General features: G+C 42.9%; 1 long non-coding RNA gene across 1 annotated transcript in view; it reads right to left on the reverse strand.

Annotated features, from left to right (window-relative positions):
* LOC119474165 overlaps nucleotides 1-5941 on the reverse strand; it is a 14699-nt gene extending 8758 nt beyond the window's left edge. The window contains exon 1 of the long non-coding RNA XR_005203458.1: nucleotides 5930-5941. This is a non-coding gene — a long non-coding RNA (uncharacterized LOC119474165). The remainder of the gene's footprint in view (nucleotides 1-5929) is intronic.
* Between the last annotated feature and the right edge of the window lie 10098 nt (nucleotides 5942-16039).

Raw genomic sequence — 16039 nt, forward strand, 5'->3', positions numbered from 1 at the left:
AAAAAAAAAAAAAAAAAAAAAAAGAAAGAAAGAAAGAAAGAAAGAAAGAAAAAGAAACAGAAAGCATTAGCATGGGAATGGCAAGTCTTAAGACAATGTTTTGGGCAGCTCTGTGAGAACAGACTGGTAGGTGGGGAGGAAGAATCGGTAGGGGAGTGGGGAGGATCAACACGGCAGCAGTCAGGAGCTGGCCAGTGACTGGACATGGGACCCAGCTTTCCCATACTTTTATTTTGAAAAAGTTCAACCCCACCAAAATATGGAAAGAAAGGAATAGTTACTATACCTTAGCTTCACCAACCTATTATAATCTTGCAATGCTGGTTTTTTTTCCCTACCCACCTTCATTTGGGAGTTATTTGCAGACATCACAACAACATTTCACTTCAAAATACTTCAGAATATCTTTTTTTTGTGTGTGTGTGTGGGAGTGCAATGGCCTGATCTTGGCTCATTGCAACCTCTGCCTCCTGTTTCAAGTGATTCTCCTACCTCAGCCTCCCCAGTAGCTGGGACTACAGGCAAGTGCTACCATGCCTAGCTAATTTTTATATTTTTAGTAGAGACGGAATTTCACCATGTTGACCAGGCTGGTCTCGAACTCCTGACCTCGTGATCTGCCCGCCTTGGCCTCCCAAAATGCTGGGATTACAGGCGTGAGCCACCGCACCTAGCCCTTCAGAGTATCTTCTTAGAGCAAGGACACTCTCCTACATAACGACAGTACCATGGTCAATCCAAGAAGTTCAACACTGATCTAATAATATCTGGTATCACTTTCTCTCCCAAAGGCCCCATCTCCAAATACTGCCATATTGGGAATTAGAATTTCGACATGTGAATTTGCAGAGGACACAATTAAGTCCCAGCACCATCCAAGGCGTATGGGGAAGTTTTCAAGTCACAGGCAGAATGGGGTCCCCTCCTCTGGCTGGGCTAGGGGTGCTTGTACCAGTGCGGCCCCATTCCAGCTGCTGAGATGGAGCCTCCCTTATGGACACTTGGTGTTGGCAGGAGACAGTTCCTTAAGAAGAATGTGCCAGGATGGAGGTCCCAGGCCCAGGACCTCCTGTGACAGTGTCCCCGGCACCTTCATCAGGAATACAGAGGCAGGGGGAGACACAGTGGAAGAGGGGCAGGTTAGACTCTGTAACGCAGGTTTTGAAACTCCCAAAAGGCTATCACTTTCATCTTTTCTTCTTCTTCTTTGACCCTCTGTTTTCTTTTTTTTTTTAAACTGCTTTATTGAGACATGATTGACATATAAAAAGCTGTCCATATTTAATGTGTACAACTTGGTGCATTTAGGGATAAGTATACATAGTGAAACCATCATCATCAAGGCCATAAACATATTCATCACCTCCCAAAGTTTCTTCCCATCCCTTTTATTATTTCTTTCTGACCGTTTTGTTAAAAAAATAAGATTAAAAAATATACATATAGTGTGTGTATACATGTAGTATGCATATATATGTATTATGTATATGTAATCTATATAATCTGGAAGTGCCCTCATCAAAACGTTGAAAGTGATTAGGTCTGGCGAATGGAAATGGGGTTGGTCTTTTAGTTTTCACTTTTTACTTTATATACTTTATATACTTCTGGAGTTAAAAAATCTTTCTTCATGATAAAAATAGCTTTAAATTTTTAATTTATGTATACATAAATATATTTATACATACTTAAATGATTTTTTTAAAAATAGTGTTTAAAGCCCAGGTGCAGTGGCTCATACTCATAATCTTAACACTTTGGGAGGCCAGGAGCCCAAGGTGAGAGGGTCATTTGAGGCCAGGAGTTTGAGAACAGCTTGGGCAACATAGCAAGACCCCACCTCTACAAAACATTTAAAAAATTAGCCAGGCATAGTGACGTTTGTCTGTATTCATAGCTACTTGGGAGACTGAGGCAGGAATCTTTGAACCCAGGAGTCTGAGGCTGCAGTGAGCTATGTTCATGCCACTGCATTCCAGCCTGGGTGACAGAGTGACACTGTATCTCTTAAAAAAAAAAAAATTCAAAAAGGCTGGGTGCAGTGACTCACACCTGCAATCCCAGCATTGTTGGAAGGCCAAGGTGGGAGGATCACTTGAGGCCAGGAGTTGGAGACCAACCTGGACAACAGGGCAAGGCCTCATCTCTACCATAAATAAAATGGTTTTAAAAAGAAGTATATAAAATTGTATGAAGAGCAAATTAATAATTTTCCAAACCTCACCATGCACATTTTGATCATGCTCAAACACCTTTTTTTTTTTTTGAGATGGAGTCTCTCTCTGTCACCCAGGCTGCAGTGCAGTGGCATGATCTCGGCTCACTGCAACCTCTGCCTCCTGGATTTAAGTAATTCTCCCTGCCTCAGCCTCCTGAGTAGCTGGGATTACAGGTGCCCGGCACCACGCCCAGCTAATTTTTTTATTTTTAGTAGAGATGGGGTTTTGCCATGTTGGCCAGGCTGGTCTTGAACTCCTGACCTCAGGTGATCCGTCCTCCTCAGCCTCCCAAAGTGCTGGGATTGTAGGCACAAGCCACCATGCCTGGCCCTCAAACATCTTTCTGTTTCTTTGCTTTTATACACACGTTTGTCTGCAAATATATCTCATATATTGCTGTTTTCATGGACACTTTTAAAACGCTTTTTTTTTTTTGTCTGACCCTCTTTTCCATCTTCCTGGACTTTCCCTGATATTCCCCAAACCGAAGTTAATAACCTGGTATGTATCCCATATCTTCCACCTGCCTGGGCACTGTACACATGTAGGACTTGCTGATCTTTATTTGACCAAATGGATCACATTACATACATTTCTTGAATTTTTCAACTGACAATGCATTGTGGAAAACCATCCAAGTGAATCTATTCTTTTTATTTTTTATTTATTTATTTTTTTGAGATGGAGTTTTGCTCTTGTTGCCCAAGCTGGAGTGCGATGACCCAGTCTTTGTTCACTGTAATCTCCCCCTCCCAGGTTCAAGGGATTCTCCTGCCTCAGCCTCTTGAGTAGCTGGGATTACAGGCCCGCCACTATGCCTGGCTAATTTTTTGTATTTTTAGTAAAAATGGGGTTTCACCATGTTAGTCAGGCTGGTCTCAAACTCCTGACCTCAGTTGATCCACCCGCCTCAACCTCTCAAAGTGCTGGGATTACAGGTGTGAGCCAGTGCACCTGACCCAATCTATTCTTTTTAATGGTTGCATCTTGTTCCATGGTAGGACTGTGTCATTCTTTAAACCTTTTTCTACTGACAGAGTCTTTCTAGTCTTTGGCCACTACAAATATTGTGACATTAACACCTTTATATATTCCTACATCTGAGTGCTTGTGTTTATTTCTGGGACAAATTTCTTATGAGTGGGCTTGTTGGGTTGAAGACTATGTATACTTAGATCTTTAAAATAGATTTGTTCCATATTGCTTTCCAAAAAGGCAGTATCAGTTCTCATTTGCACCAGCAATGTATGAAAATATACTTTTCTTATCACTCTCATCAGTAGTAGGTGTTAACATTCTTTTGAATTTTTGCCAGTATGATGGGTGAGAAGTGCTACCTCATTGTTACTTTAATTTGCATTTCCCTGAGTACTAGGAGGTTGAGCCATATGTTTATTGGCCATTTGGGTTTACTCTTCTCTGAGCCTATTCATATCCTGGGAATATTTTTCTATTGGATGCTTTGTCTTTTGCTTAACAATTTGTAAGAGCTAAAAATTAACTCTTTCTCTGTCATAGGCATTGCGAATATATTTTCCCCAAGTTTAGTGCTTGTTTTTTAGCTTTGTTTATGGGAACATTTAGCCATCTAAAAAAGTTTAAATTTCATTTATTTTTTATTGTTTATTTTTTTGAGACAGAGTCTCACTCTGTTACTCAGGCTGCAGTGCAGAGGCGTGATGTTGGCTCAGTGTAACCTCTGCCGTTGGGTTCAAGCAATTCTTCTGCCTCAGCCTCCTGAGTAGCTGAGATTACAGGCGCCCATTACACCTGCCTAGTTTTTGTGTTTTTAGTATAAACGGGATTTCACCATGTTGGCCAGGCTGGTCTTGAACTCCCAACCTGTAGTGATCTGCCCACCTTGGTCTCCCAAAGTGCTGGGATTACACGCATGAGCCACCGCACCTGGCCTGAAAAAGTTTAAATTTTATGTAGTTGAAGAGTTCTGCTTCCAATAATGGCAGAGTATCTTGTAAAAGACAATCTCTCCCACAGATAGTAATTCTAAATTCTGGTTGAAAGGCTATGTGGGGGCACTAAAAGTGACCCAAACCAGGCAGAAATGATAACATCTGACATTTGTAAGAAGGGAACAGCAGTGTTTCTTATTTTTACATTTGACATGACTGGCTCCCCTCTGAGGCTGGGGGCTTGGCTAACATCAAGTTCAGGCCTCCCTGGGTCACTGCCCTACAGGCCCCACATAGCACCACATAAGTGAGCTAACAGTTGGATAGAAATCTGCATTCTTATTTGTTAAGGAATCACAGGGCAGAATCTGGGACTTCCACAGAAATTGAAAAGTAAAGGGGGAAAGTCCAGGAAAGAGAACTCTATGTAGGATGTGTTCTGAATTCTCCTGAAAAACTCCACCCAAACTTCAGGCTGTTTTCTGAACTGTGAATTCATTTGAGAAGCTCCTGGAATCGTAACTGTGACTAAAATAACTGAACAGAGATTTCAGCTGCTGCTTACCAGAGGGGAAAATTTGAAGTTTGAGTTCAGCCGGGTTAACTGCCTGCTAAAATAAAAAGTCAACACTCAGAAGAATGTAATAAAATCCAGAGTCCCTACAACTTGTCATTGACAGTGTCCAGGATACAATCCAAAATTACTAGACATATGAAGAAATGGGAAAATGTGAGCCATAGCAATAGAAAAGGCAATCAATGGAGAGTAACTTTAATGTGACCTAGATGTTAGAATTAAAGACAAGAATTTAAAAGTAGCTACTATAACTATGCTCAAGACATGAATAAAAATATACTAGCAATGAACGATTAAACAGAAAACTTCAGTTGAGAAATAGACTACAAAAATAAGCAAATGGGAATTCTATAATCAAAAGATACAATATCTGAAATAAAAAATGAACTGGATGAGATTAAATTTTATGTAGTCAAAAATGATTATTTCTTTATAGATTCTAGGTTTCTTGTCATAGGTAAAAGTACCTTCCTACACCGTGCATTATACATGTATTCACCAAAATTTTTTCTAAGGTTTTATGTTTTTTTTTTCATTTAAGTCTGATTAATGCATTGGAGTTTAAATTTTTATATGGTTTGAAGGATTCAACTCCATTTTCTTACAAATAAATAGCTGCTTTTTTGCTAGCATTATTAATTTTTTTTCTTAATTAGGTAAAATATTTATTATGTATTAAATTATCATACTAGGACATATTTCTGGGCTCTTTATTCTTTTCCAAAGCTTTCTGTGAATCCACTAATTCTATGCCAATACCATATTGTTGGATTCTAGTGGCTTTATAGTATATTTTTATATCTATCTGTAAGGCAAGGCAAAATATTTCCCTTTAATATTTTTGGCCATTCTTAGACATATTTATTCTTTTACATGAACTTTATTATCATTTCACCCAATTAAAAATGGCTCTATAACCCGATGGTATTATAATGTAACTCATTATAATGAGTTATAATGGTACTATAATATAATTCATTACATTTACACATTACTATTGGGAGAATTGGCATTTTATATTAAGCTTTTCTATCCAAAAATATGGTATGTATTTTCCAATTTTTCATATTACATTTTTAAGTTTTATAATAAAATTTCATAATTCAATAAAATTGAGGCGAACTAGAGACTTTATTTTTATACATTTCTTATTATTTGAATACTAATAGAAAACTTTTTTAACTTTTATTTTAAGTTCAGGGGTACAAATGCAGGCTTGTTACACAGGTAAACTTGTGTCATGGGAGTTTGGTGTACAGATTATTTCATCACCCAGGTATTAAGCCTAGTATGCATCAATTATTTTTCTTGATCTTCTTCCTCTTCCCATCCTCCATCCTCTGAAAAGCCCCATTTTGTGGAGTTCCCCTTTATATGTCCATGTGTTCTCATCATTTAGCTCCCACTTATAAGTGAGAAGATGTGGTATTTGGTTTTCTGTTCCTGTGTTAGTTTGCTAAGGATAATGGCCTCTGGCTCCATCCATGTCCCATGTGCATAAATCTAAGATACTTATGTGTATCTGACATAAACACACATATATACATCAAAATGTATATATTACATATGCTACATACATAATTATTTACAAATAATTTCAAATGAGTTTTTAAATATATCATAAACATATTTCTGTTTTCATATAGGTACATCATCACAATTTTTAGAAAATGAATAGATACCTTTATATCAATGCATAACATTTTAGTGAGCAAACCCGTTTTATATTTTTAATAATACCTTTGCTTTGGCCATGGAATTTTCCAACTTCACCATAATAAACATCACTCTTGCTCTCTTGTCCTTTACTATTCATAGATAAATCCTTAGAAGAGATTTCTAGGACTCGCCACCCATTTTTGACAACCTTTCTCAACAGGGAAGTGGAGTTGGAAAATTGGCCAGTCGGGGGCCGGGGTCTAATCATTGGCAAAACGCAGAAAATGCTAGGTGGCCCAGGGTACTCACTTGCTTAGGATACCAGTGCTTGGCGGACATCAGATGGTGATGGGCTGGAATGTTATCCAGAAATTTGGTCTGAAACTCTGTCAAAAAAAAAAAAAAAAAAAAAGGTATTTTCTTGCACTTTATTCCGGGAAGTTTATATTCATCATTTCACCTAATCCTTACAACAATACTGTGAGGTTGATACTATTACACCATTCATTTCACAGAGGAATAGACTGAGGACTACAGAACTCAGGACATTCATCCAAGGTCATTTCTTGGGATTATACTGGATGCTGTGCTGCCACAGACAGCCCAGCAGAACTTCTGCCGGGATTATGAGCACAAAGTCACGAGAGGTACTTAGGATCTCATCCAAGTATGTGAGGAACTAAGGTTGAAGATGCCCTGGAATTTCCATTCAGGAGGCCCAGGATTGCATGGGCCCAAGAGAATCCCCTTTTCTGTAGCAACCCAAGATGGTTGTGGGCTTCCTGTCCCTTGCCACCCCTACACATGCTCATTGGTGGTGGCTGGACAGTGGCTCTGGCATGGGGTCCAGAGGTGGCAGTCACAGACCTGCACCTGAGTTACCTGGTCTGGTAATTAACACAAGCTGGGATGGACTGGCTCCCCTCTGAGGCTCAGGGCTTGGCTATCATCAGCTAAAGAACCTGGAATTCCTTTGAAAAGGAGACTGCAGGATGGCAGGGTTTGTCCCTTCCTCAGCCACAGACCCAGGGGCTCACAGCTGCTGTTCCTGGGAGTCCTTGGCTCCAGCTTTACCTCCTGCAGGTGTGGCTTCTGGGAGGGGCTGCTTCATGATCAGGCCTAACTCCTTCTCCAGGGCCTCCTCCTCCTCCTGCTGCCACACCATGCAGTCCTGGAAGGCCCCTGCTCCCTGGCAGCCTGGGCAGAACTTTCTCCTGAGTCTTTGTGAGCTCCCCAGATAGCTGCAGGGCGGTGACCCAGGAAGGCCCGAACTTGAGTCCCGTTGGAGGTAACACCTCCCAGGGCCTCGCCCTGTCCTGATCTCTGGCCTCCAAGAGCTGGTAGCACCTCAGGGCACCTGTGCTAGCTCCCTAATGTTGCACTAACAAATGGCAGCAGGCTGAGTGTGGTGGCTCACACCTGGTGATCCCAGCACTTCTGCAGGCTAAGGCAGGTGGATCACCTTAGATCAGGAGCACAAAGCCAGCCTAGCCAACATGGTGAAACCCCGTCTCTACTAAAAATACAAAAATTAGCTGGGCCTGGTGGCGGGCGCCTGTAATTCCAGCTACTTGGGAGGCTGAGGCGGGAGGATCACTTGAACCTGGGAGGTGGAGGTTGCCGTGAGCTGTGATTGTGCCACTGTGCTCCAGCCTGGGCTACAAAGCGAGACTCCGTCTCAAAAAACAAAGAAACAAACAAACCCAAAACAAATGGCAGCAGACTTAGTGGCTTAAACAATACAAATGTAGTCCCTAGCAGTTCTGCAGAAGTCTAAAAGGAGCTTTACAGGGCTAAGATTAAGGGGAAGGCGGGGCTGTGTTTCTTCCAGAGGCCCTAGGGCAAAAGCCTTCCCAGGCCTTTTCCAGCTTTTAGGGGCTGCTGTAATCCTGGCTTGGGGCCTCTTCCTTCATCTTCAAAGCCCTCCTCCCAGCCCTCCGACCTCTTCTCTCATTGTCCTGTGGTCTTCTCCCTGCCTCTCTTCCCCTCATGAGTCCTGTGATTACAATGCGTCTGCTCATTTCAAGACCCTTGGCCGAATCATGTCTGCAAAGTCCCCTGTGCACATGGGTACTGGCATATTCCCAGGCTCTGGGGATTAGGACATTGACGTCTTTGGGGGCCATTATTCCTGCCACAGCCCCAAGTCCTGGCTTGTTTGCCCAGGGTGAGGCTACCTCTGTGACACTGACAGAGCCACGTTTCAGACCCTAGCACAGTCCAAGCCAGATCAGACTCACCAGCTCAGTACCAGCTTCTGGGCAGAGGAGAGGTCCTTCCCCAGGTGACAGGCATGGGTTCAGGAACAGACTCCCTTAAGACAGCTCAGTGTGTAAAGGAGCAGAAAGCCAGTGTACACACAGACATGTGCACGCACACACTCACACTGGAGGTGGGGTTAACCTGAGGGCATGGTTTCCATCTACCCCAGATGCTCACTGTGAAAAGCCTTTAGCCCATCTGCATGTCCAAGTGTGTGTAAGTGTGAACGTGTGCACACGAGTGTGTACGTGCAATTATGAGCATGTGTGCACATGAGCAAATGTGAAAGTAAATGTACATGCCTGCACATGAATGTATGTGAGGGGTGCCTTTTAGAGAATGGCGAGGCTGGGTGTGGTGGCTCGCACCTGTAATCCCGGCACTTTGGCAGGCCGAGGCCAGGGGAATCCCCCTGGCTTGAGCCCAGTAGTTGGAGACCATACTGGGCAACATAGCAAGACCCCCGTCTCTACAAAAAATAAAAATTAGCCAGCTGTGGTGGCACACACCTGTAGTCCCAGCTACTTGGGAGGCTGAGGTGGGAAGTTCACTTGAGCCCAGGAGTTAGAGGCTGCAGTTAGCTATGATCATGCCACTTCACTTCAGCCTGGGCAACAGAGTGAGATCCTGTCTCTGAAAAAATAAAAGAAAAAAATTAAAGAATGGCCAGAAGGCAGCCAGTTTACCATTCTAGGGGATGGACATCATTCTGTCATGAGAGATGGCTCTTTGTTTTGTGAAATAAATTGTTGGTCCCCGTGGGTGTTGTAAGTGGCCTGGCAAGGTCTGCAAGGTGAGGGAGAGAACAAAAACAGAGCTGAATTTCTTGCTTAATTTCTGGGGTCAGCCTGGGAGGCAGGGATGGAGGATGCAGAGACAAGACAAAGGGAGATGGGAGGAAAGGCCAGAGGGAATGAAGACCCTAACAGGGAGCGAGGGAGAGATTCCACGGAAAGTCATGGCCAGTACAGAATTCCCTAGGGTTCGGTACAGCTGATAAATTTCTAGCAATGATGCTGCCTGATATTGAATTTTAATTTGCTTCCTGTTGTATACTGTCACTGTCCCTACTGTCCCAAATTTTTCACAGAAGTCTGCTACACACAACAACCTTTGTTGGTGCCATTTGGGGAGAGTACATGGGGCAGGATGTGGGTTTAATCAGCCAAAGTTGGAGGTCGAGACCACAGTTAGGGGCTGGGGCTAGTGCTGAGGGTGGCTACAGTGTGATTTGACTCAGAAGAGTCTTCCTGGAAGCCCATGGATAGAGATATTGCAGGAGGTCTTCCACAGCATGGGGATGAGTGCTTGCACTATCTTATTTTAATATTAGGCCAGGTACAGTGGCTCATGCCCATAATCTCATTGCTTTGGGAAGCCATGGTGGGTGGATCACTTGAGCCCAGGGGTTTGCAACCAGCCTGGGTAACATAGCAAGACCACGTGTCTACAAAAAGTTAAAATAAAAAATGATTAGCTGGGTGTGGGAGCATGCCTGTAGTCCCAGCTATTCAGGAGGCTGAGGTGGAAGGATTGATTGGGCTGCGGGGTCGAACCTGCAGTGAATTGTGATCATGCCACTGCACTCCAAGCTGGGTGACAGAGTGAGACCGTGTCTCAAAAATAAATAAATAAATAAATAAAGGGCGGGCTAATCTTTAGGGAGTCTGAGCTATAAGTGTGCCTGTGAGTGACTATGTTGAGATCTGTACCAGCCTGGGTCTCCAAGCTGGATATATATGATGTGAGACCAGTGTCACTCTTACACCATCAACTACTCTCTGGCGTCCTCAGTCTCTCCCTAGGAAAGCTCATCTGCATCAACAGGCTTGTTGCCCAGCCCTGGATATGTGATGGGACCTCAGAGCTGTGTTCATTACCTCCTGCCTAGCATCTCTCCTCCATGCCTCCCAAGTACCTTAAACCTCTACCTGTCTCCATCTGAGCTCACTACTTCCTCCTAACAACTTGATTCTTGACCAGGATTCTCAGCGGAGGGCTCCACTGTCCACTCACAAACATAAGCAGGAAACTAGGCGTCCTCCCCGGATCCTCATCTTTCTCACTATCCCTTCACCCAACCCACCAGCAAGGCCTGTCAATTTGATCTCCTAATGGCGTCTTTTTCATCATCTTGTCCCCATTTCCACCAACCACTAATCTAGTCCAATAAACCTTTGTTTCCTGCCGCTACCGCTGCAATACAGGTATTGATCAACTTACGACCTATGCAACTTACGACCATTCGACTTTACAACCACAATCGCTAGCCACGACTGCTCCGAGTCTGGCAGCGCAAACGTTGCCCAGCTGGGTGTACGACAGTGCGGACCAGCTTCCAGCAGCACTACGATCTCCGCGTGCATATAGCCTACTCAACTTACGACCAAATCGTGTTACAACTGGTCTGTCGGAACCAATCATGGTCGTAAGTCGAGCACTAGCTGTATCCTTCTAACCAGTCTCCCTGAATCTGTTCTTGACCACCTGTAATTAGAGTTCTACTCTGTAACTGGAGTTTAAGGCCATTTTTTAAAGACATCAGTGTATTATATACATTGGTTAAAAAAAAATACATCTCTGCCCACATCCACCCTGAATCCCTAGTTCTCATCCCAGAAGCCACTTTCAGCTCCTTTACAGCTACTAGTTACAGTATCTCTGATCACTTGCCATAATATGCTTCTGGCTGGGCGCCGTGGCTCATGCCTGTAATCCCAGCACTTTGGGAGGCTGAGGTGGGCAGATGACCTGAGGTCAGGAGTTTGAGACCAGCCTGGCCAGTATGGTGAAACCCCATCTTTACTAAAAATACAAAAATTAGCTGAGTGTGGTGGTACATGCCTGTAGTCCTAGCTACTCAGGAGGCTGAGGCAGGAGAATCGCTTGAACCTGGGAGGCGGAGGTTACATTGAGCCAAGGATGGTGCCACTGCACTCCAGCCTGGCAACAGAGCAAGATCCCATCTCAAAAAAAAAAAAAAAAAATGCTTCCATTCCTGTTTTTTGACTTATTATGTATCTTTCATTAGTCATTGTATTCCTGCTGAGGGTTTAGCTCATAGGTGAGGGTTTAGCTTATACCCCTCCACACAAAAAAAACCACTAAATATTGTTCCTTTGGAGAGCCAAGTCGTGTTTTATGATTGTATTTTACTTTTGTAATACCATTCCACACCCCCGCCCCGAATCTGGAATTTCTACCTGCCCTTTTCCCCTTGTGCCATTTGCCATTATCATATTTGCATTTGTTTCCAGCCTCCCCATCCAATTCCATATTTTATTACACTCTCCCTTTCCAGGGACCCCTTTTCCAAAGTGGACTGGCTCCTCCTTGGCTCTGTGCATTCTTCCCTTCTGAGATTTCTCTTTGCCGTTTTTCTGGGTTGGCCCATTGTTTCTTGGATACTGTGTGTCCTTTTCCTTGGTTTACTCCCTCGTTTTGCTGAAGCACATTCTCAAGTAATTTCCTTTAAAAAGAGTGCACTGGAGATAAGCTTTCTGAGACTCTTTCTTTTAATCTCAGATTGGTCAATAGTTTGTCTGGACATATAAATTCAGTTAAAAATGATTTCTCTCAGAATTTTGATGATATTGAAAATATTGTACCAAATGTTACTATTGAAACACTTGATGGCATTTTGGCACTCAATTCTTTATGTATGACGTATATTTTTCTTTCTTGAAGCTTTTTATATTTCCTCTCTATTTTTGATGTTCTGACATTTCATGGCATTGTGTCTATATGTTGATTATTTTGCATTCATCATTGTTGAGCATTCAGTAGTTCTGTCTATTCTGTAGACTTGTGTTCTTCAGCTGTGAGAAAATTTCTTGTATTATATCTTTGTTAATTCTTCCTCCCAGCTCCCTTTTAAAATTATTTTTTTCTGGATCTGCCATTGTCAACTACTGATACCCTTAAATAAATCCTTTATGCTTCTTATTTTCTTCTTGTATTTTCTGCCTCCTTTTTCTTGATCTTACCTCCTGGGAGAATCCCTTAAATTTATCTTTTAATTCTATTGAATAGTTCAGCACTTCAATTTTTGATTTCTCAGAGTTATTTCTTATTGATTGTTCCTTTTTCATAGACAGTACAGTACACAGTCTAGTCACAAGTTTTTCATCTTTAATTTTTCTGGGCATACTACTCTGATTCTTTTGAAATACTCTTTTAGTTTGCATGTTATCTTGATTTCCTCTGGGGTCATGTTTTCTGTTTATACACTTAATTTCTTGATTTTATCTTCGATGTTTATTTTTAAGAGGCAAGCGATGAAAAGCTGACTGGTGCACATGGGTAGTTGAGCCAAACATCCCAAATGAGGTAGGGCTAGAATAAAGTAGTCTTTTTGCTGGGGCTGTCCCCAGTGAGGAACCCTCTGACCTCTTGCCAGGTAGCTAGACACTGGAGTTCTGAGTGTTCTGTGTGTAGGAGTAGGGTGGGGAGGTCTAGGAGTAGATAGCATTATCCACCAGCCTTCGGTCAACCCCCTTGCTTTAAGCCCCATGGGCTACTCCCACTTTCCCTTACACGTGGCATCTTTGAGACCAAGCCTTTCCAAAGTTCTATGAGATCAGAGACCCTTTTGTAATTTGCTTGTTTGCATTTTTGTATAATATTTAAATGCATGAATATACCACAATTTATCTATCTTGACAAATTTATTCATTCTATTACCTGTGGGCATGGAGGTAGTTTTGAGTTTTTGACTATTATAGATGGTACAACTACGGACACTTCAGTACACGCCCATGATAAACATTTATTGTGGTGTATATCCACAAGTGGAATTGCTGGGCCACAGGTGTGTATATATTCAGTTTTATGAGATAATGAATTTGCTGAAGTACCCCTACAGTGCATGGGAGTTCTTGTTCTCCAGGTCGTCTTTAATATTTGGTATTTTGTCTTTTTAGCTATCATGGTGGGTGGTAGTGGCATCTTGTAACTTATAGTTGGTTTGTATTTCTCTTATGACTAATGAAGTCAAGTATCTTATCATATGCGTATTGGCCTTTTGAATATCTTTTTTTTTTTTTTGAGATGCCTGTTAAAGTTTTTTTCCCCCCATTAAAAATGTGGGTTGTTTTTTTCTTATTGAGTTGTAGCAACTTTTTATATCTTATGAATCACAGTTCTTTGTTAAATATATGAATTGTAAACATCTTTTCTCACTCTTTTCATTAGCTTTTCACTCTCTTGCTGGTATCTTTTAGTAGAATTTTTAAACTTTAATGTGTTCAATTTATAAATTTTTTCTTACATAGCCTTTTTGTGACTTGTTTAGGACACATTTGCTTACTCCAAGGTCATAGAATTGCTCTCCTATGTTTTCCTCCAAAAGCTTTATTGTTGGCTGGGCTGGGCATGGTGGCTTACACCTGTAATCCCAGCACTTTGGAAGGCTTAGGTGGGTGGATCACTTGAGGTCAGGAGTTTGAGACCAGCCTGGCCAACATGATGAAACCCTGTGGGCCCACATGGTGAAACCCCATCTCTACTAAAAATATAAAAATTATCTGGGTGTGGTGGCACATACCTGTAATCCCAGCTACTTGGAAGTCTGAGGCAGCAGAATTGCTTCAGCCCAGAAGGTGGAGGTTGCAGTGAGCCGAGATTATGCTGCTGCATTACAACCTGGGTGAAAGAGAGAGACTCCATCAAAAAAAAAAAAAAAAAAAAAAGCAAAGTTTTATTGTTTTTCCTTTCATATTTAGCTCTACAAAGCCCTATAATAATCTGGAATAGATTTTTGTGTGATGTGAGATAGGGGTCAAGATACACTTGTTTTTCTTTATTTTCTTATAGATATGCAACGGACCCATCACCATTTACTGAAAAGATCATTCTTTTCCCATTGGACTATGATGTTGCCCATCATACATACGGGAATCATGGATGTGTAGGTCTGTTTCCAGACTTTCTTCTCTGTTCCATTGGCCAGTTTGTCCACCCTTGCACCAATACCACACTGCCTTCATTACTACAGCTTTATTAAAAGTCTTGGCATACAGCTTTGTTTTTCTTCTTCAAGTTTGCCTTGGATTTTTCATGTATTAGCTGCGCTTCCCCCCAACCCCAGGGCCTTTGCACATGCTCCCTCCGCTGAAACCCCCTTCCTTTCTCTTATCACCTGTTAGCTCTTACTCACTGTTCAGATAGCACCTCGGTTGTTATTTCCTCAGAGAAGCTTTCCCTGAACTTCCCGACCAGGCCAACAGCCCCACAAACCCCTCATAACCCCACCCACCTCTCTCTGTAACATTGATTACAATTCAACTTTTCATTTATTCTTGTGGTTATTTGATCTATGTGTTTTCCTTCTCTCACCTGTTGAGCTCTGCAAGGAAGGGACTCATTGTTGTTTTATTTATTGATATATTCTCAGGGCTTAGCACAACTGAACACTTAGTCAAAGTTTTTGAACACACAAAGGCAAGAGTCCCTTATTCATAGTGATCTGTGTGTGTGTGTGTCTGCATGTGCCCTTGTGTGCATGTATATGACCAAAACTTTATCAGCAAAACTTTGACAGCATATCTGTTTTTAAACAGAGCACGTATGTGTGCAATAACAGAGTCCACTTAGGAGCCACAGATCAGGGGAGCTGGACCCCTCCTCTCCTCTTGGGTTCTCCTTCCCCCTCCCCTCCACCCCCCGGACCCTGTCCAGCACTCCCAGCAGCCTCCTCTCCTTCCTGAGTGACGGAGGAAGATGCTGGTCTCCAGCTGCCTCTGCTCGGCTGCCCTTGTGCAGTTGTCTGCCAGTTGTGCACGCCGATTACTATGAATGCCACCATCTGGTACGCCACGTGGACATCATAATCTTTTCTTAATTACATTAGCAGTGCAATCAGTTACTGCATTACAAGGCCGGCGATGAGCTTTTAAATCTTGGTGGAAATCATAAATAATTGCACTAAGTACCAGGCGCCAGATGTGTGCGCCAACTTCGGTTGCACTAGATAAATAGTAACCTTACAAGGGTGTGAGACAGCAGGCGGTCTGGCCGGCCACCGGGCCACGCCACACCTGGGCCTCGCTGCAGGAAGGCCCTGGCAGCCATGCACCTGAAGAGAGGCCACGGAAGGAGGCGGGGGCACCTTCTGAGTGCGTGGGCGCCAGGGAGAGAGAGAGAGATCCTCAGAGCCAGAGCCAGGGAGGGCGCGGGAAGAACGTGGAGACAGACAAAGGGGAAATGAGGTGGGTAGACAAGAAAGAAGAGAGAGAATGGGAGAAGAGAAGGCAGGTGGGGAGGAGGAGGAGAGGAGAAAGCAGGACCAGGGAAAGACACTGAGACAGAGACCGAGAGAGACAGAGAGTGACAGGAACACAGAAAAACAGAGTGCAAGGAAAAGATCCAGATGCGTGGGCAGGCAACGTTTCAGCTGACCCCTCGCTCTTGGC

This window comes from Cebus imitator, unplaced genomic scaffold (assembly GCF_001604975.1).
Source record: "Cebus imitator isolate Cc_AM_T3 unplaced genomic scaffold, Cebus_imitator-1.0 Scaffold216, whole genome shotgun sequence".
Taxonomy (NCBI): domain Eukaryota; kingdom Metazoa; phylum Chordata; class Mammalia; order Primates; family Cebidae; genus Cebus; species Cebus imitator.